This window comes from Felis catus, chromosome E3 (genome assembly GCF_018350175.1).
Source record: "Felis catus isolate Fca126 chromosome E3, F.catus_Fca126_mat1.0, whole genome shotgun sequence".
Lineage (NCBI taxonomy): Eukaryota > Metazoa > Chordata > Mammalia > Carnivora > Felidae > Felis > Felis catus.
This window is the reverse complement of record NC_058383.1, coordinates 6,030,130-6,045,570: the sequence shown is the minus strand read 5'-3', so window position 1 is coordinate 6,045,570 and position 15,441 is coordinate 6,030,130.

Below are 15,441 nucleotides of genomic sequence, written 5' to 3'. Positions count from 1 at the left end.
ATATTACCCCTACTCCTAAATCTTCACTTGTATGACCCAAGAGATTACTCTTCCCCCCACCCCCGCACTTCATAATCAAATTGAGCTGAATAATTTCTGTTACTTGCCACTGGAAGAGTTCTGATACACTTACCTCTTCTACACGTGAGTTTATTCACCTGTAAAGTGGACACAGGATCTCTCAGAGAGGATTCCAATAACCTAGTATATAAAAGAATTTGTAATTGACTTTTTGAGAGGCAGAGAGAGCAAGCAAGCAGGGGAGGGGCAGAGAGAGAGAGAGAGAGAGAGAGAGAGAGAGAGAGAGAGAGAGAGAGAATCTCAGGCAGGCTCCATGCTGTCAGCACAGAACCCAATGTGGGGCTCGATCTCACGAACCATGGGATCATGATCTGAGCCGAAATCAAGAGTCAGACGCTTTGCCGGCTGAGCCACCCAGGCATCACAAAAGAGTTTGTTAATTGTGAAATATGGAGTGGCTTTGTGGGTGGGGACCTCACACTTCCTTATTATAGAAGGAGCCTGCTGTGGAGAGGGGGGATTAAAGAATGGACAGAGGGTTGTCTGGGGTCCTGAGCCAAAGCCAGGTCAGCAAGTGCCTGTGCTGTAGTGCAAACACCGCAGGGTCCCCTGCATCCCACCCCCACCTGCACACAGTAGGCACAAAGCAAATGAGAAGAACTATTTCCCCGGGGAAAACGAGGTATGTTTGTCGCTGAAAACATTTTCATAACATACTTGTTTCCTCCCTCGTGCCTTGGGCTTTATGAATATCCTCGCTCATTCTGCCCGTGAGTCTGTGGCCAGATTTCTTCGCTAAATGATGAGCAGGGATTCTGGAATGTTCAGAAGAGCCCCAAGCGGGGTCCTATGTGGGAGTCAGGGATGCCCCAAGGCTGCGAGGGTGCAAAGCTTTCCATGCAGAAGGCCTGATCAGGCCCTTAAGTTGGCAAGTAATTAACTTGCTTAATGAAGGTGTGCAGGTGCAGGGCTCCTGCCCGGGACGTGCTGGGGAGCCGTGTGACATCTGCCACCAAATAGGTCTCCTGCCCTGTAGTCACTGCCTGTCAGGGGTTGGTGGGAGCAAACTAATTAGGCAGTGGGTTTGGGAAGCGTAGCCCCTTGGAGCAGAGGGCTTGGCACGCGGGGGCCCCGGGTGCAGGCAGGGGGCATGGGGAGCACGGGATCCCTGGGACGCCCACCCCTTGTGGGTTTGGGACGGAGGGGGAAAGAGCAGCCCGTGCCCGCCAGGCTGCAGGCAGGCAAGCTGGAGCCCACAGGCTATTTCTCACCCGCCCCACCGAATTCTGTTTCCAGAAATGATGGGGCAGCCCCTCCTCCTCCCAAACCACAGGCACGAGATACAGAAGCTTCCGGAGAATGCCAGTGCCCTTCCCTGGACCGGGAGGGCCTGTTTCAACAGCCTGCATGGGGCAGAGACACCCTGCACAGTGGCCACCCCCTGCCAGACAGCCCTTGCTCCTGAGAGGCCTCTGTCCTCGTGGTTGGTGGGGGGCTGGGTAGTGCGGGGAGCACAGGGTCTGTCAGGAGCGCTGGGTGCTCCTGGGGGATGTGACAGAGAGGGAGACTGGGGTCAGGGCTGGTCAGAGAAGGCCCTTCTGAGGAGATGGCTTTTATGGGCTGAATCACGTCCCCTGAAAATTTATATATTGAGGTCCCCAGTACCCCATTACGTGACTGGAGCCAGGGCCTTTAAAGACGTGAGTAAGGTTTGGGGCACCCGGTGGCTCAATCGGTTAAGCGTTTGACTTCAGCTCAGGTCATGATCTCGCGGTCTGTGAGTTCAAGCCACGTGTGGGGCTCTGTGCTGACAGCCCAGAGCCTGGAGCCTGCTTCGGATTCTGTGTCTCCCCCTCTCTCTGCCCCTCGCCTGTTTGTACTCTGTCCCTCTTTGACTCTCAAAAATAAACATTAAAAATCAATAAAAAAATAAAGAGGCGAGTAAGGTTACACGAGGCCATTTGGTGGCCCTAACCCAACGTGGCTGGTGTCCTTGTAAGAAGAGGAGGTCAGGACACAGATGTGCACAGGCAGATAACCACGTGAGGACATGGGGAGGACATGGCCATTTTCAAGGGATGTAGAGAGGCCTCAGAAGGAACCAGTCCTGCCGACACCTTGATGTTGGGCTTCTAGAGCTGCGAGATGGTAAGTTCCTTTTTAAGGCCCCAGCCTGTGGTACTCTGTTACAGCGGCCTGAGCAAGTTGACACAGGGTCTCTCCGTGAAGATGGGAAATGAGGCACCCAGACGGAGGGCCACCGGTGAGGGGCAGGGTCGTGTTCCCAGTGCGAAGTGGAGTGAGGGGCAGGACCGTCCTGCTGTGTCCCCGCCTCCCTCTGGACCGTGGGGCAGGCCCAAAGCAGGGACACTCGATCCAGAGAGACAGGACAAAATCCCGGGGCACCTCCAGTGTGAGACACAGCTGAAGGCTGTGGCAGTGGTGGCCCTGTTCACGTGAAGCAGTTTCTATCTGGGGGGCTGTGTATCTATGCACAGGAAACCCACGACCTCACAGAATCCACCTGCCGAGGTCACGGTGGGTCCTATAAAGGAGAAGAGCCGGGCCTGGCTGAAGGGGCCTCGTGGTGGAGGAGACCCATGGGCAAGGCGGGGTGCAGCTTGCAGCCCTGGGGAGCCGAGGGCTTTGAGGCCTGCAGGTGGTGTTGGTTCAATCAAACTGAATCGGCCCCGAGCTACCTCTACCCAGCTGAGGGCTGCACTCGGGCCACGCTGGCCTGAGGACCCAGGTTCAAGACCCAGCTGTGAACGGGGGCTGGGGGGTGACGCTGGGGGCATCTGGATCCACACTTCTGTCTGTGACCAGGCCTTGTAAGGAACATCCTCTCTTCTTTTTTTAAATATTTTTTTTAATGTTTATTTTATTATTTTTGAGACAGAGAGACAGAGCATGAACGGGGGAGGGGCAGAGAGAGAGGGAGACACAGAATCGGAAGCAGGCTCCAGGCTCTGAGCCATCAGCCCAGAGCCCGACGTGGGGCTCGAACTCACGGACCGTGAGATCGTGACCTGAGCCGAAGTTGGACACTTAACCAACTGAGCCACCCAGGCGCCCCGGAACATCCTCTCTTCTGATGAGCCACATCTCCAGGCCAACAGAGCCAGCCTCGAGATGGAGCCTGAACTCCTGGGCCCTCCCCACCACACCGGCCTGGCAGGTCAGGGTCTCGCCAAGTGTTGGGAAGGGCTGGGTTTGGGGATGGTTCAGAGTCCTCCCGACTGGCTAATGTGTCTCCCCGAGTGCCTGACACAGCCCCAGGCCCCAGGCAGAATCTGGCTTCTCTCAGGATAACCGACAGGGGTCTGGATGGGAAATGTATTTCCAGCTTCAGCTCTACCTGGGGCACACCTGGCCCAGGGCCTGGCTGTCCCTTCCCCGTGTGCCCTCAGAGCCAGCCCTGGGCTGCTGCCTTGTGGCCCCGCAGGTGTCCTTCGGGCCCACCGGGGAGAGTGGGTCCTCCCCTCCATCCCTTCTCATCACCACCCCCTTCACGGTCTGGCCCCAGTGATGATCCTAGAACACTCTTTCCTCAACTCACAGGCCTTCCCTGGCTCTCCATTACCTGTGGCATGAAGTTCACACTCCCCACTGTAATCACCACAGACTCAGCTGTCCAGTCTCCTCTCCACCCACCTCCTACCTGAATCATGCCCCATCTGCCTGTCTTCTCCTCTAAAGCAGTGGAGTGGGTAAGGAGTTATCGATCACTCACAGATCAGGAGCCTGAAGGTCGGGGAAGGTCGGGGTTGAGAGATGAGTCAGTCCCGGCCACACGGTGAGTGATGGCACAGCCGGGCTCAGATTCCAGGTCTGATTTCAAGTACTACGCGCTCCGGCCTCACCAACAGACACGCCCACAAACAGGGTCAGGGGTGTGGATTCCACACGGCACCCTGCGACTTTGGGCCCTGGGCGCTGGGGGTCCTGGAGGAGGAAGGAGATGGTGAGATCAGAGGATAACGGATATGGGGCACTTGGTCTGGAGCTAACTCCCCACCAATTACAGTTATGGTGATTATGACATTAACTCCAGGAGTCCCTGTGTGCCCCTGCACTCTGATTGTTCATCCTCGGCCCCCCGTCCCCCACCCAAACACAGAACAGCTGCTGGGCGGGGTCCCCTGGGACCCAAGGCTGCCCTTGACCCAGCACCGGCATTAGTGTTTCTTTTTCTGTGACCGAGTTTTTCGGCTCAATCCGCATACCTGTCAGATTGGGGGACATGCCACATGACTTGTTCCCTTGTCACAGCAAGTCCTCGGGCCCCGTGACCTTGACGAGCCCTTTGGATGCGCCCAAGAAGCCCGACTCAAAGGCACGAGCCCATCTGCCTCTGATGAAAAACAAGGGGTCTAGTTTATTTATTTAAAAAAAATTTTTTTTAACATTTATTTTTTTGAGAAACAGAGAGAGACAGAGCATGAGCAGGGGAGGGGTGGAGAGAGAGGGAGTCACAGATTCCAAAGCAGGCTCCAGGCCCCAAGCTGTCAGCACAGAGCCTGGTGTGGGGCTCAAACTCACAGACCTCGAGATCATGACCTGAGCTGAAGTCGGTTGCTTAACTGACTGAGCCGCCCAGGCACTCCCATCTAGTTTATTTTAATTTAGATATGAGCCCACCGTTTGTCAAGAGATAACTGAATGTGGGGCGTCGAAGGAACGCAATGAAACGCTCTTCCAGGCTGTGTTGGGAACAGGTGTGCAATCCAAGCTGCCGTCTGCAGAAGTGACGGTTGGCTGCATGTGTATTTTGCATTTTGAGCAGGAATAAGGGTGGGACACACCCCTGGGATGGTGTGCCCGCAGGGTATCTCCACTGGAAGCTTCCAAATCACCTGCAGAAAAGGCTGGGAAAGAGAAGAACCATGTAGCTGAGGGCGGGACCTGATTTCTGGTTGAATCTCAAGCCTTGCCGCCGTGCGTCCAGGCACATCCGGGCTCGGCTGCAGGCTGGCCGCCTGGCGCCTACCCCCTGCAATGTGTCCCCCAAATAACTGCCCCCCATTCCCAGCAGCTCAGATGATTACAGACACCCGCCTCCCCGCCCAGCGCTAACAGCCGGTGGGGCCCGTGATGACACGAGGCTGTGGCTGGGAGGTCGCGGGGAGGAGGGCTGGCCGCTGAGAGGATATTAAAACACAGCTTTTAGAGGTGCCATCTGTAACAATATCCCGGATAAAAGCCCTGGTCCCAGGGTCCTGTGGAACCGCTCTGGAGGGACACAGGGTCCCCGTGGGAGTGGCAGCTTCACAGCAGCAGGGCTCTGACTGCCTCCTCCGGGTGAGGCTGAGATGCGGGCTGGATACCGCTGTGTTAGGGCTTTAATCGCGTCTCCCACCAAATCCGTATGTTGAAATCCTAAACCGCAGGACACCAGAATGTGACCTCGTTTTGGAGATCGGGTCTCTACAGAGTTAAAATGACATCATTAGGATAGACCCTAATCCAATATGACCAATGTCCTCTTAAAAAGGAGGATGTACGGGGGTGCCCGGGTGGCTCAGCCGGTTAAGTGTCTGGCTCTTGATTTCGGCTCAGGTCACGATCTCACGATCCCTGAGTTCGAGCCTCACTGACAGCATAGAGCCCGCTTGGGATTCTCTCTCTCACTCTCTCTCTCTGCCCCGCCCCCCTCAAAATAAACATTTTTAAAAAGATACATTAAAAAAAAGGGGAGGGGGACATGTGGACACAGGCACACGCATGCACACGTGCCTGAACACGCACAACACCGCATGAGGTTAGGACTTATGTCGCCACAAGCCAGGGAACTTCCAGAAGCTTAGAGAAAGCCTCGGAACACGACTGTCCCTCACAGCCCTAAGACACCTTGAGTGGGGACTTTCGCCTCCAGAACTGTGAGACCGTGAACTTGTCTTGTCAAAGCTGCACAGGGTGAGGGTGCGTTGTTACAGTAGCTCGAGCCAATGCATGGCTGCGGGGTGCACGGGGAGTGGGGGGACCCCAGGATGCGCTGGGAGCGGGCGTGTCACAGCAGACCTCAGGATTAACTGTGGGGATAAGATGACGCCCTCCCACCCTCCCCTCAAGCAGCCGAGGTTAGGGACAGTCTCCCTGCACAGACTTCCTGCCCCACCTGCTCCCAGGATGCAGTGGGGGGCGGGGGCTGACTTGCTTGGATAAAAGAAAAGCTGCAAAGAGCTGAGAGAAAGATTAAAGTAATTAAGAACCAGCTTCCCTGAGATGAGGGTAGTTGTTCTCCCTGTGAAAGCAGGGCCCTTCTCAGGCCCAGCCTGGACACGATGTCCCCTCCCTGGAGAAGCCCCCAGCCAACCCTGCTGCGTCTTGCACAAGCCACTAGTGGGCTCCCTGGTTGGAGTGTTTACCGTCTCCGTGGAGGCCTGGACCCTGTACCAACCACAACAGAGAGGGTGGCCTCACACCACGCTGACACCCACTGCTGTTTCAGTGGGCTCCCTGCTTGGGCATTGACCCCGGATGCCCGGCCTGGCCCCACTGCAGACGTGAGGCCTGGTCCCCCCAGCCCAGCAGGGAGACCCCGAGGGCACCGGGGGCCCCCTTTGCTCCCGGCACAGGGCAGGTTCTATCTGCTGAGCATGTGCACCCGGTGTCGTTGGGGCCCGGTAATGACATCGTCTCTCCTTCCAGTAGGGACTTTTGTGGGGCTGGGGATGGTGGGCAGGGGGATCCAGGACAGGATATAAGCAAGACAGGAATGTCCAGAATCTTCTTTGTCTTCCAAGTTGGATTGCATCCCCCCAAAAGGATGTGTTTAAGTGCCAACCTCAGTACCTGTGAATGTGACCTTATTTGAAAATAGGATCTTTGCCAATGTAATCAAGATGACGTCATTAGGATGAATGCTAATCCAGCATGACTGGTGTCCTTATAAGAAGAGGGCACAGTGAGGGGCCACTGGGTGGCTTGGTTGGCTAAGCATCTGACTCTTGGTTTTGGCTCAGGTCATGATCTCACGGTTTGTGGGATCAAGCCCCACGTGGCTGCTTGAGATTCTCTCCTCTCTCTGCACCTCTCCTGCTCGCACTCTCTCTCTTTCCCAAAATAAATAAAAAAAAAAAAAAAAAAAAAAAGAAGAGGGCACAGTGAGAGGTCGATGCAACTCCAGGGGTGAGGGTGGAGAGACGTGATCGGATGTGTGTGTGGTTTGGGCAACATGGGAGAAGAGCCTGGCCTCTCTGGGCATCTCTGGCTCAGTCTGCCCACAGGTAAAACCTGACGAGGCACAGTTAGTTTTTCTTCCCAGGGAGGAATGTCACCTTGTGTCTAAGGAATTTGACTTCTCCCAAAAAGAGGTCTGGCCTTGATCCGAGCTCCTGCGAGGTAACCTTTAAGCACTGGGAATCTCCCAAGTAATGGAAGGGTCATTGTTATTCATGAGACCCTCAGGCCACAGCTGATCATTTATGCTAATGAGGTGACTCTGGTAGACTCCTAGATAGCTTAGGTTTAGGGGATGGCTCAGGGTGGAGGCTGGCCACAGTGGAAAGACCAACCACATGATTAGAGCCCTGGGGGCTTTCAGGCATGTATTATTAGCCTGACCTGTGGTAGGGGAGGGGGCTGGAGACTCAGCCGCGAGGCCAGGGGATTCAGTCATCCCTATACCGTGAAACCCCAATAAAAACTCAGGACACTGATGCTCACAAGAGCTTCCCTGACTGGCAATATATTCTTTGAGCGATTGTCACACATCACAGCTGGGAGGGGGAAACACCGTCTGGGACTCGATGGGGAGAGGACCGCAGAAGCTTCAAATTTGGGCTCCTGCCCGACTTTGCCCTTTGTCTCCCTTTGTTCTAATAAAACTGTAACAGTAAGTACAGTGCTTTCCTGAGTCCCATGAGTTGTTCTAGCGGATGATCCAACCTGAAAGACCCTGAGCTTGAAGTTGGGGGTCTTACACTTGCCTTCTGCTAACGCCAAGTTCAACCCAACACCGCCAGGGGGCAGTGAGGGGAGAATGGGGCTGGCTCGGGTGGAGGACCCCACCCTGCTGCCCAGAGCAGATCAGTGTGTATGCCCCAAATAAGAGGAGCAACCAAGACATCTTATTATTAGGCCACCCCTTCCTCTGCTTTTTCCAAGTTGAAGACAGAGCCCCAGCCGCTCTACCTCAGCAGAAGGCTAATAAAAATGCAAACACGAGTCCCTGGTGGTGAGAACGGTTTCCCCATCACTAGCACTGTGTCCCCACATTCCTTTTATTCTCCTCTTAAAATATTTAAGGAAAGAGTATGTCTAGACTCAAATGTAATTTTTGATCTGAAGATGCCCTTGTGGTAGAATAAGTCGTCACATAAAAAAGAGTCATTGTAGGTAAGGAAGCCCGCACAATGATCCACCTTGAAGCAGGTCAGCCTTTTAAGGGTCATCGTGGTTTTGGGGGGCAGGGACGGATGTCTTTTCTTCTCTTTCCTGCATGGCCTGGACTCTAGACCGAGATACACAGACAACTCCCTTTTCATGCATCTGAGCCACCACCGGGGTCTCTTTCATCCTGTGGTCATTCAAATAACGTGGGAGACTAATTGCACCCCAAAATCACTGCATTGGAAAATTAATTTCTCTCATTGTTTGAAAACAATTTTCCGGGTGTTTCCTGGTCAATTTAGAGCAGGCTTAAGTCCTCAATTGGTTTCTTTTCATCTCGAAATGTCTGATGGATTCTTCTGAGGATTCCACTTTGAAAACGTAATTGACCGTATACAAAACAAAGCCGTTGATGGCTCTGTGAGAGTGTGTGTATATACAATATTTGATGGGCTAATTTTACCACATTTTAATTACAACACTGGATGGTATTATAAATTTGTGTTCAATTAGGCTCAAGCCATCAACTGCGGAATACATTATAAATTTTGTTAAATCAGCCCAACTGATGTTACAAGCTCCCCTGTAATAGCAAGGATACTGTTGTCAGATTAATTTAACCCCCTACTCTCCATCCAGGCTTGGATTTGTCGCCGTCAAATTGGCTAAATAAAGGAATAGCAGCCTTACAATGAACATGAGCATGGACAAAATCAAAGCATAAAACGTATAGCAAAGGCCACCACAGATCTGTAATGCTCTCTGCCTGTGTCTCTACAAGCTACAGAGAGAGGTCATACAGGCGAATCACGGTCCTGCCTTGGAGAAAAGAGGAGGCATAGAAAGTTTCAAGTCAGATTTCTGTGAATCTGACCCACCTAGCTGCTCTAGAGTCTTGATGAAAAGTTCTCATTAGAAAATAAAGGGGGATTAAGAACTGGGGTGGATATTACTCCTGTGCACCCATCTTCTGTTCTCCTCTTCCTTCCCAGCTCCTGGCAGCAGCATCCTTGCTGTTAGCCCCCGTCTGGCTGATGATGTACGAGAAGCGGCGTGTATCACTTCCAAGCCGAGGCACCGAAAAGGAGGCACCATCCCCCAGCCTCTCCTTCCCCTGTCTGGATGGTTGAGAAGGCCCCCCATCAACCTGGATCCCTGAATGACTGCATGGAGAAAATATATCCAGTCCCTCCACTGGTCCTGCCTACATGTGCTGGATATAGACTGTGAACTAGAATGAAATCTGTGTTGTGTTGAGTCGTTGAGATGTTAGGGTTATTTTGTTAATGCACAAAGCTTCTCCTATACGGACTAATACAAGAACTTTAAAATAACAGAAATATGGTAAGACTCAGTGACAACTCCAGTTCGGACCATCGCTTTATTGTGTCTCTCCTGAGAGAGCTTTGATGAAGGCACTGCAGTATTTTGGAGGGCTTTGCATTATTATTTTGGCCCTTCATGCTCAGTGTACAAATCTGTCTTAAATTGTTCCTTGATACCTGTGTTGCCCTGGGCCATAGATTTGATTGACCTGACCTTCTCAGGTCCTATGTTTATAAAATATGGCTAGACCGGGGCACTTGGGTGGCTCAGTTAGTTAAGCATCTGACTCTTGCTTTTGGCTCAGGTCGTGATCATACGGTTCATGGGTTCAAGCCCGTCTGGCTCTGTGCTAACAGAAAGCCTGCTTGGGATTTTCTTCTTCTCTCTCTGCCCCTCCCCTGCTCATGTTCTCTCTCTTAAAAATTTTTTTGAGAGATAGAGAGACAGATCACAAGTGGGGAAGGGGCAGAGAGAGAGAGAGAGGGAGACCCAGAATCCGAAGCAGGCTCCAGGGTGTTAACTGTCAGCCCAGCGCCTGATGCAGGGCTTGAACCCACGAGTTGTGAGATCATGACCTGAGCTGAAGTCGGATGCTTAACTAATTGAGCCACCCAGGCACCCCTAAATAAATAAAATTTTTTTTTAAATGAGGCTGGACTTCATTCATTCATTCATTCATATAGTCTAAACATCAGATATGTTTGGGACTATGTTAGGAGCTGCAGGGGAATAATTGTAAGAGCTGACAGTTATTGGCAGCTTGTCATGGGGCAGACATTGTGCTGAATGTTTCACAGGCATTGTGACACTGCATGCTCCCTCCCCCTCCCCATGTGGCAGGTACCCTCACCCCCATTTTACAATAGCGGGAATGGGAAGCAAGGAGAGTAGAGACTTTGCCCAGGGAGTCCCCACAGGAAGTGACACAGCCAGGGTCTACACCTGGCCTCTGGACTCAAAAGCCTAGGTCTCAGCCCAGACCAGTGGCAGATGAAGCCCCCTCCTGCTGGCCCCATTTCTGAACCACCCGCTAAACCCTTCAAAGCCTCTCTGCTGTTCTTAAGATCATGGCTTACACCCCTACCCTGGCTTCGTGGGCCCTGGGAATCAGGCCTCTGCGGCTTTAGCGCTGTCTCCTCAACCCCTGTCACTCTGCCCCATCTGAGTGTCTACCTAAGAAAACTTCCCTCTTCCAGGACACTCCCCCAAGGCTACATTTCCCACGAAGCCCCCATGGTCCTACTCCCCCACTGCTTAGTGTCCATTCCTCATGTGGCCTCATCATTTGTTTACTCCTGGTTGGTCACTCCATGGGCCCAGGGTCCCTCATACTTGTCTTCCTGGCCCAGCGCAGTGCCTGGCGCACAGTGGGGTCCAGTGCCCATTGGCCTAGTTATATCCGAATGCACCTACTGGGGGTGGAGGCATTCCCAGCAGATCCAGAATGGCGGTCAGCCCTGCACTGGGGCCACCACGACCTCAGTGATGGCAGACCAACTCTGAGAAGTGACATCTATATACATATATACATACATACATATATATATATATATATACACACACACACACACACACACATACATACATCTATATATACATCTCTATAACCCTGGGCTCAGCGGCTCCCCGGAGGCTCTTCCCCCATTAACAGAGAGCAATGGCTGCCTGCAGGTGATTCGGCACGACCTACTCCCCAATAGCAGCCGTTAGCACTCCTGTCCTTCGTGGTTAAGAGGACACAGCCGAAGGGAGAGTTGAAGAGAGCCACTTCTCTCCATCCGAACCCAGCCCAGTTCCTGGATCTCTCCAGCCACGTGTTTCTCAACAAAGCCACCGCTTCCTGGGTCCACCCAAGCTACTGGATCAGAAGCTGGGGACGACATCTGTCATTTCAAACAGATCGCCAGGTGGCCGGGGTGAGGCCCGGATTCCAGAACTGAAGTCCAAGAGCTCCAACATCAAGACGGCGGTATTTCCCAGGGGTTATGAAGCTGGAACATTCTTCCTAGAAGGTGACCATCTCTCCCTGCGGCAGCTCTTCTCGGTCCTGGTGTGCTTTTGAATTATAGACTTTCTGGGCCAGGGCCAGGGCAGTGGTATTTTTTAAAGCTCCCAGGTAAGTCCAGTGTGCAGTCAGGTTAAGAACAGCTCTGCTGAGGGGCACTGAGCAGAGACAAGAAGGAGGGGAGGCTGACCCTCTGGAAGACGATCGAGACCGCGCTGCCTTCTCCCTGCCTCTCCAGCCTCCAAACATGAAAGATGCTGCTATCAGAGGAAGGGGACAGAATATTCTGAAGTTCCAGCCGATGTCCGGAACCTGCATTCTACTGCTGAGAAGGCATCACTATGGGATGTCTGCTGATTGCAGGGTGCACAAACCGGCTGCAGGTTGATGGAGCCCACTTCCCTTCACCACGACCCCCTGGAACTTTGGCCCTGACTTTTAACCTCATCTGTAAAATGGGAATATTATCTCCCTTGCCAGGCTCAGTCAGGACTCCAGCGTGATCATAGTCACAGGTGCCAGTTAACTGCACAGGACACATCTTTCATTCACTTGGTCACTTGACAAACATTGGCTGAGCAGCCTTGGCTTAGGGGGCACCGGGCTGGCGGTTCGGCATTGAGAGTGGCCGATGTGCAGCCAAGAATCCATCGATTGGACCCATTGTGAGGTCATGGGGTCCTCTCTCTCTCTCTCTAAAGTATTTGTAGGTCAGCTGGTGGGGGGAGACATTCCAGAGACAGGCCAGGAAAGTGGACATTTAACTTCACAGACCACTGATGGTGTAAGAGTTAGGGAGGCTGGTTGTCTGGATTTTAAAATTAAGTTTGGCCAGAGATTTAGCTGTTAACACTTCTCCCTCCCCTCTTTTCCTCCTTCTTTTGGTGTCTCTTTTCTCTTTCTATTTTCTTTTATGGATAGAGTCCATTGTACTGTTATCAGCATTACTTGTCATCCACTATTTTCTTTCCAACAATAAAACCCTCCTTGGTGTCTCCATTTGCAAGGATATCTGGAGTTATTTGCATTCTGACAGCTTAAATCACGCGTTTTAAGACCGGTCACGAGGAAAGCAGTAAATCTATGACTTAGCTTCAGTCCTAACAAATAACATAAAAAGGTCTCATATCACAGCAATAAACACCAGCAGTGCTTGGCGACTCATTAGGGTTCAAGATTCATAACCGTGATGGACAAGTATTTTAATAGAAAGAGAAAGGGCAGTGGGAGACCAAAACGTTCCTTTTTCTTCCTTTTGTTCCTTCTTTTCTCTTTATTTAGGCCTCCTGGTTGTGATTTTAGATGAGAAGTTCTCAGGGTGAGAGAGATCTGAGGCTTTCTGATTTTGATTTGTAAATACAGTCCGAGATGTGCTTCCACAAGCAGAGATGGCAGGAAAAGGAAACCGGAGTGAGGAATCACTGGGTGAGTCAGAACCACGTCAAAGAAACTCCCACTCCGTTTCCTTACTAACCTCCCACCTTGTTTGGGGTCAAATTATCCTCTATTTACAGAGCTCTGTGACAATCCGTGATTAGTTGTGACATCACCATAGTACCTCTCTCTGTGCTGGAGTGCCCCACTCTGCTCCGGCACGTGTGGATTCAGATACTGTAACAGTCACCCATGGCTGCATAACAAATTCCCCCAGAGTCTTGGCAGCATAAAACAGTAAACATTTATCATCTCACACAATTTCTGTGGGTCAGGAATGGGAGCGTGGCTTAGCCGGGTGCTCACTAACAAGGTTCAGTCAAGATGGTTTTTGGTGCTGTCGTCATCCGAAGGCTTGACCGGGACTGGAAGATCTGCTCGCTTGCATGGCTGGCAAGCCATGTGTTGGCTGCTGGTGGCACGCGGGCCTCCCCACAGGGTACCACCTGACAACACGGTGGCTGGTTTCTTCCAGGGAGAGTGACCCCCCCAAAAAAACAAGGCAGAAGACACAAGGTCTTACTTAATCTAGTGTCTGAAGTCATGCTGTCATTTCCACAACATCCCAGGGATTACGCAGGTCAGCTGTGTTCAGTGTGCAAGGGGCCTTCTTGGATAAGAGCCACCACAAATACAGAAGATCTTCCCCAAGCTCCCCGTGAATGGGTAAGGAAATGCTTTGAAGAACATCATGTACAAGCCACAACAAAGCCCGTCCCCATGTTTTCAGGGGCTTTTCTTTCAGGAAGGGAAGGAGAAAAGCATGGCAAGCAGGTTGTATCTTGCATGCTCTTGCATATCAATTGGTGGGGCTATCTGGAACAATGGAATGAATAGCGCCAGTCTGGGCTCAGCAGGAAAGCATGGTGATCGATTGGCGATGCCTGCCACAGGCACAGGAATGGGGACTGGTGACACAAATGCACCTGTATTGCTCTGACTTACCATAGCCAGGCCCTCCGGGGGACATAGGAGCAGTCAGTCATAGTAACAAGCAGCAAGCACTGGGTGAATTATGATACCAGGTAGAGTCACAAGACCCCACCACCAGACAGCTGTGGAGGTGACCATCCACTGATGAGCAGCTTGGGAAGAGACCCTCCCCACCAAGAGTCTGTTCTGGTCCCAGAATCACATGAATGAATCACAATCTCACGAAGCCTAGAACCAGAAACCTCCCTAGAGGCCGTTAAGTCAAGTGTATTGTGAACAGTTTTTGGTTTCAGACCCCTTTAAAACAAATCCCCTCCAGGACCACATACAAAGCAGGTAAAGAGAGAATTGTTCGGGTGGAAGTGAAGTGGGAGCTTGGAGCCTGCCCGCTCAGACTGCCCCTGGATCATCACTGGGGTCTCTGATGTGTCTCTGTTGGGGTTCCATGGGGTATGGTTTGAAAACCACTGATTTACCCCATTTCCTCCATTTTACAGCTTTAAAAAAGGAGTCCAAGAGAGAAGCAGGGATTCTCAAGAACATATTGGGAGAGGGGTTCCTGGCTTAGTTTTTGCAGCGTTGGGTCCCTGGATGGTCGTTGCTCCAATGTGGGCATTACTGAGGTGGAGGGAGATCTGGGGCCCCCCAGGGCGGGACCAGTCCTGTGCTGGTGGCCCTCTGCTCGGCAGCAGGACTGACAGACAGGTGGGCTGAGGTGGGGACCAGTGTGCCTGGGATGGCAGCAAGGGCAATTTCTGCTCCTGTCCCTTCCACTCTCAACATCCTCGACACACACGTGCCCACTCATGTGCATTTATGTCACGCACGTCCAAACCCGCAGGCATTGGGGATTTTTTATAGCCTAATGAGACAGTGTTCCAAGTGTGTTTTTACCTTTCCCCAACTCACGGAATGAAAGCAGCAGGCTGGGCTTTTGTGCATCTTCCACCAAGGGCTAATTTAGTTGTGATTTGTGGCAAACATTTATGGTTTAATAAAGTGACTTTCCGGTTGCTGTGTTTATCACAGCTCAAGTGAGGAGCCTCACAGGGGAAGCATCTGGGGCTGATAATTATTAAAATAAAACCACTTTTGTGAGCCATTCTGTCAAGCTCCTTCAGTGACTCAACCTCCCCCAAGCCCAAATGTGAGAAAAGACAGAGAAAGATCAGGGAGGGGGAGGCTGTGCCCAGACAGGGGGTCATGTCAGGAAGGGTGTCCATGGGGCAGGCAGGACAGAGCCCCCTCTGTGTGGTGACTAAGGAAACTACCCTGTGTGCCACCTCTTAGCCACAGAAGTGGCACCAACATTGTGACCACGTCATATGCAGAACATATGGGAATGACTCTGTTTCACTTTTTTTTTGTGAGATCTGGGCGTCCACAGG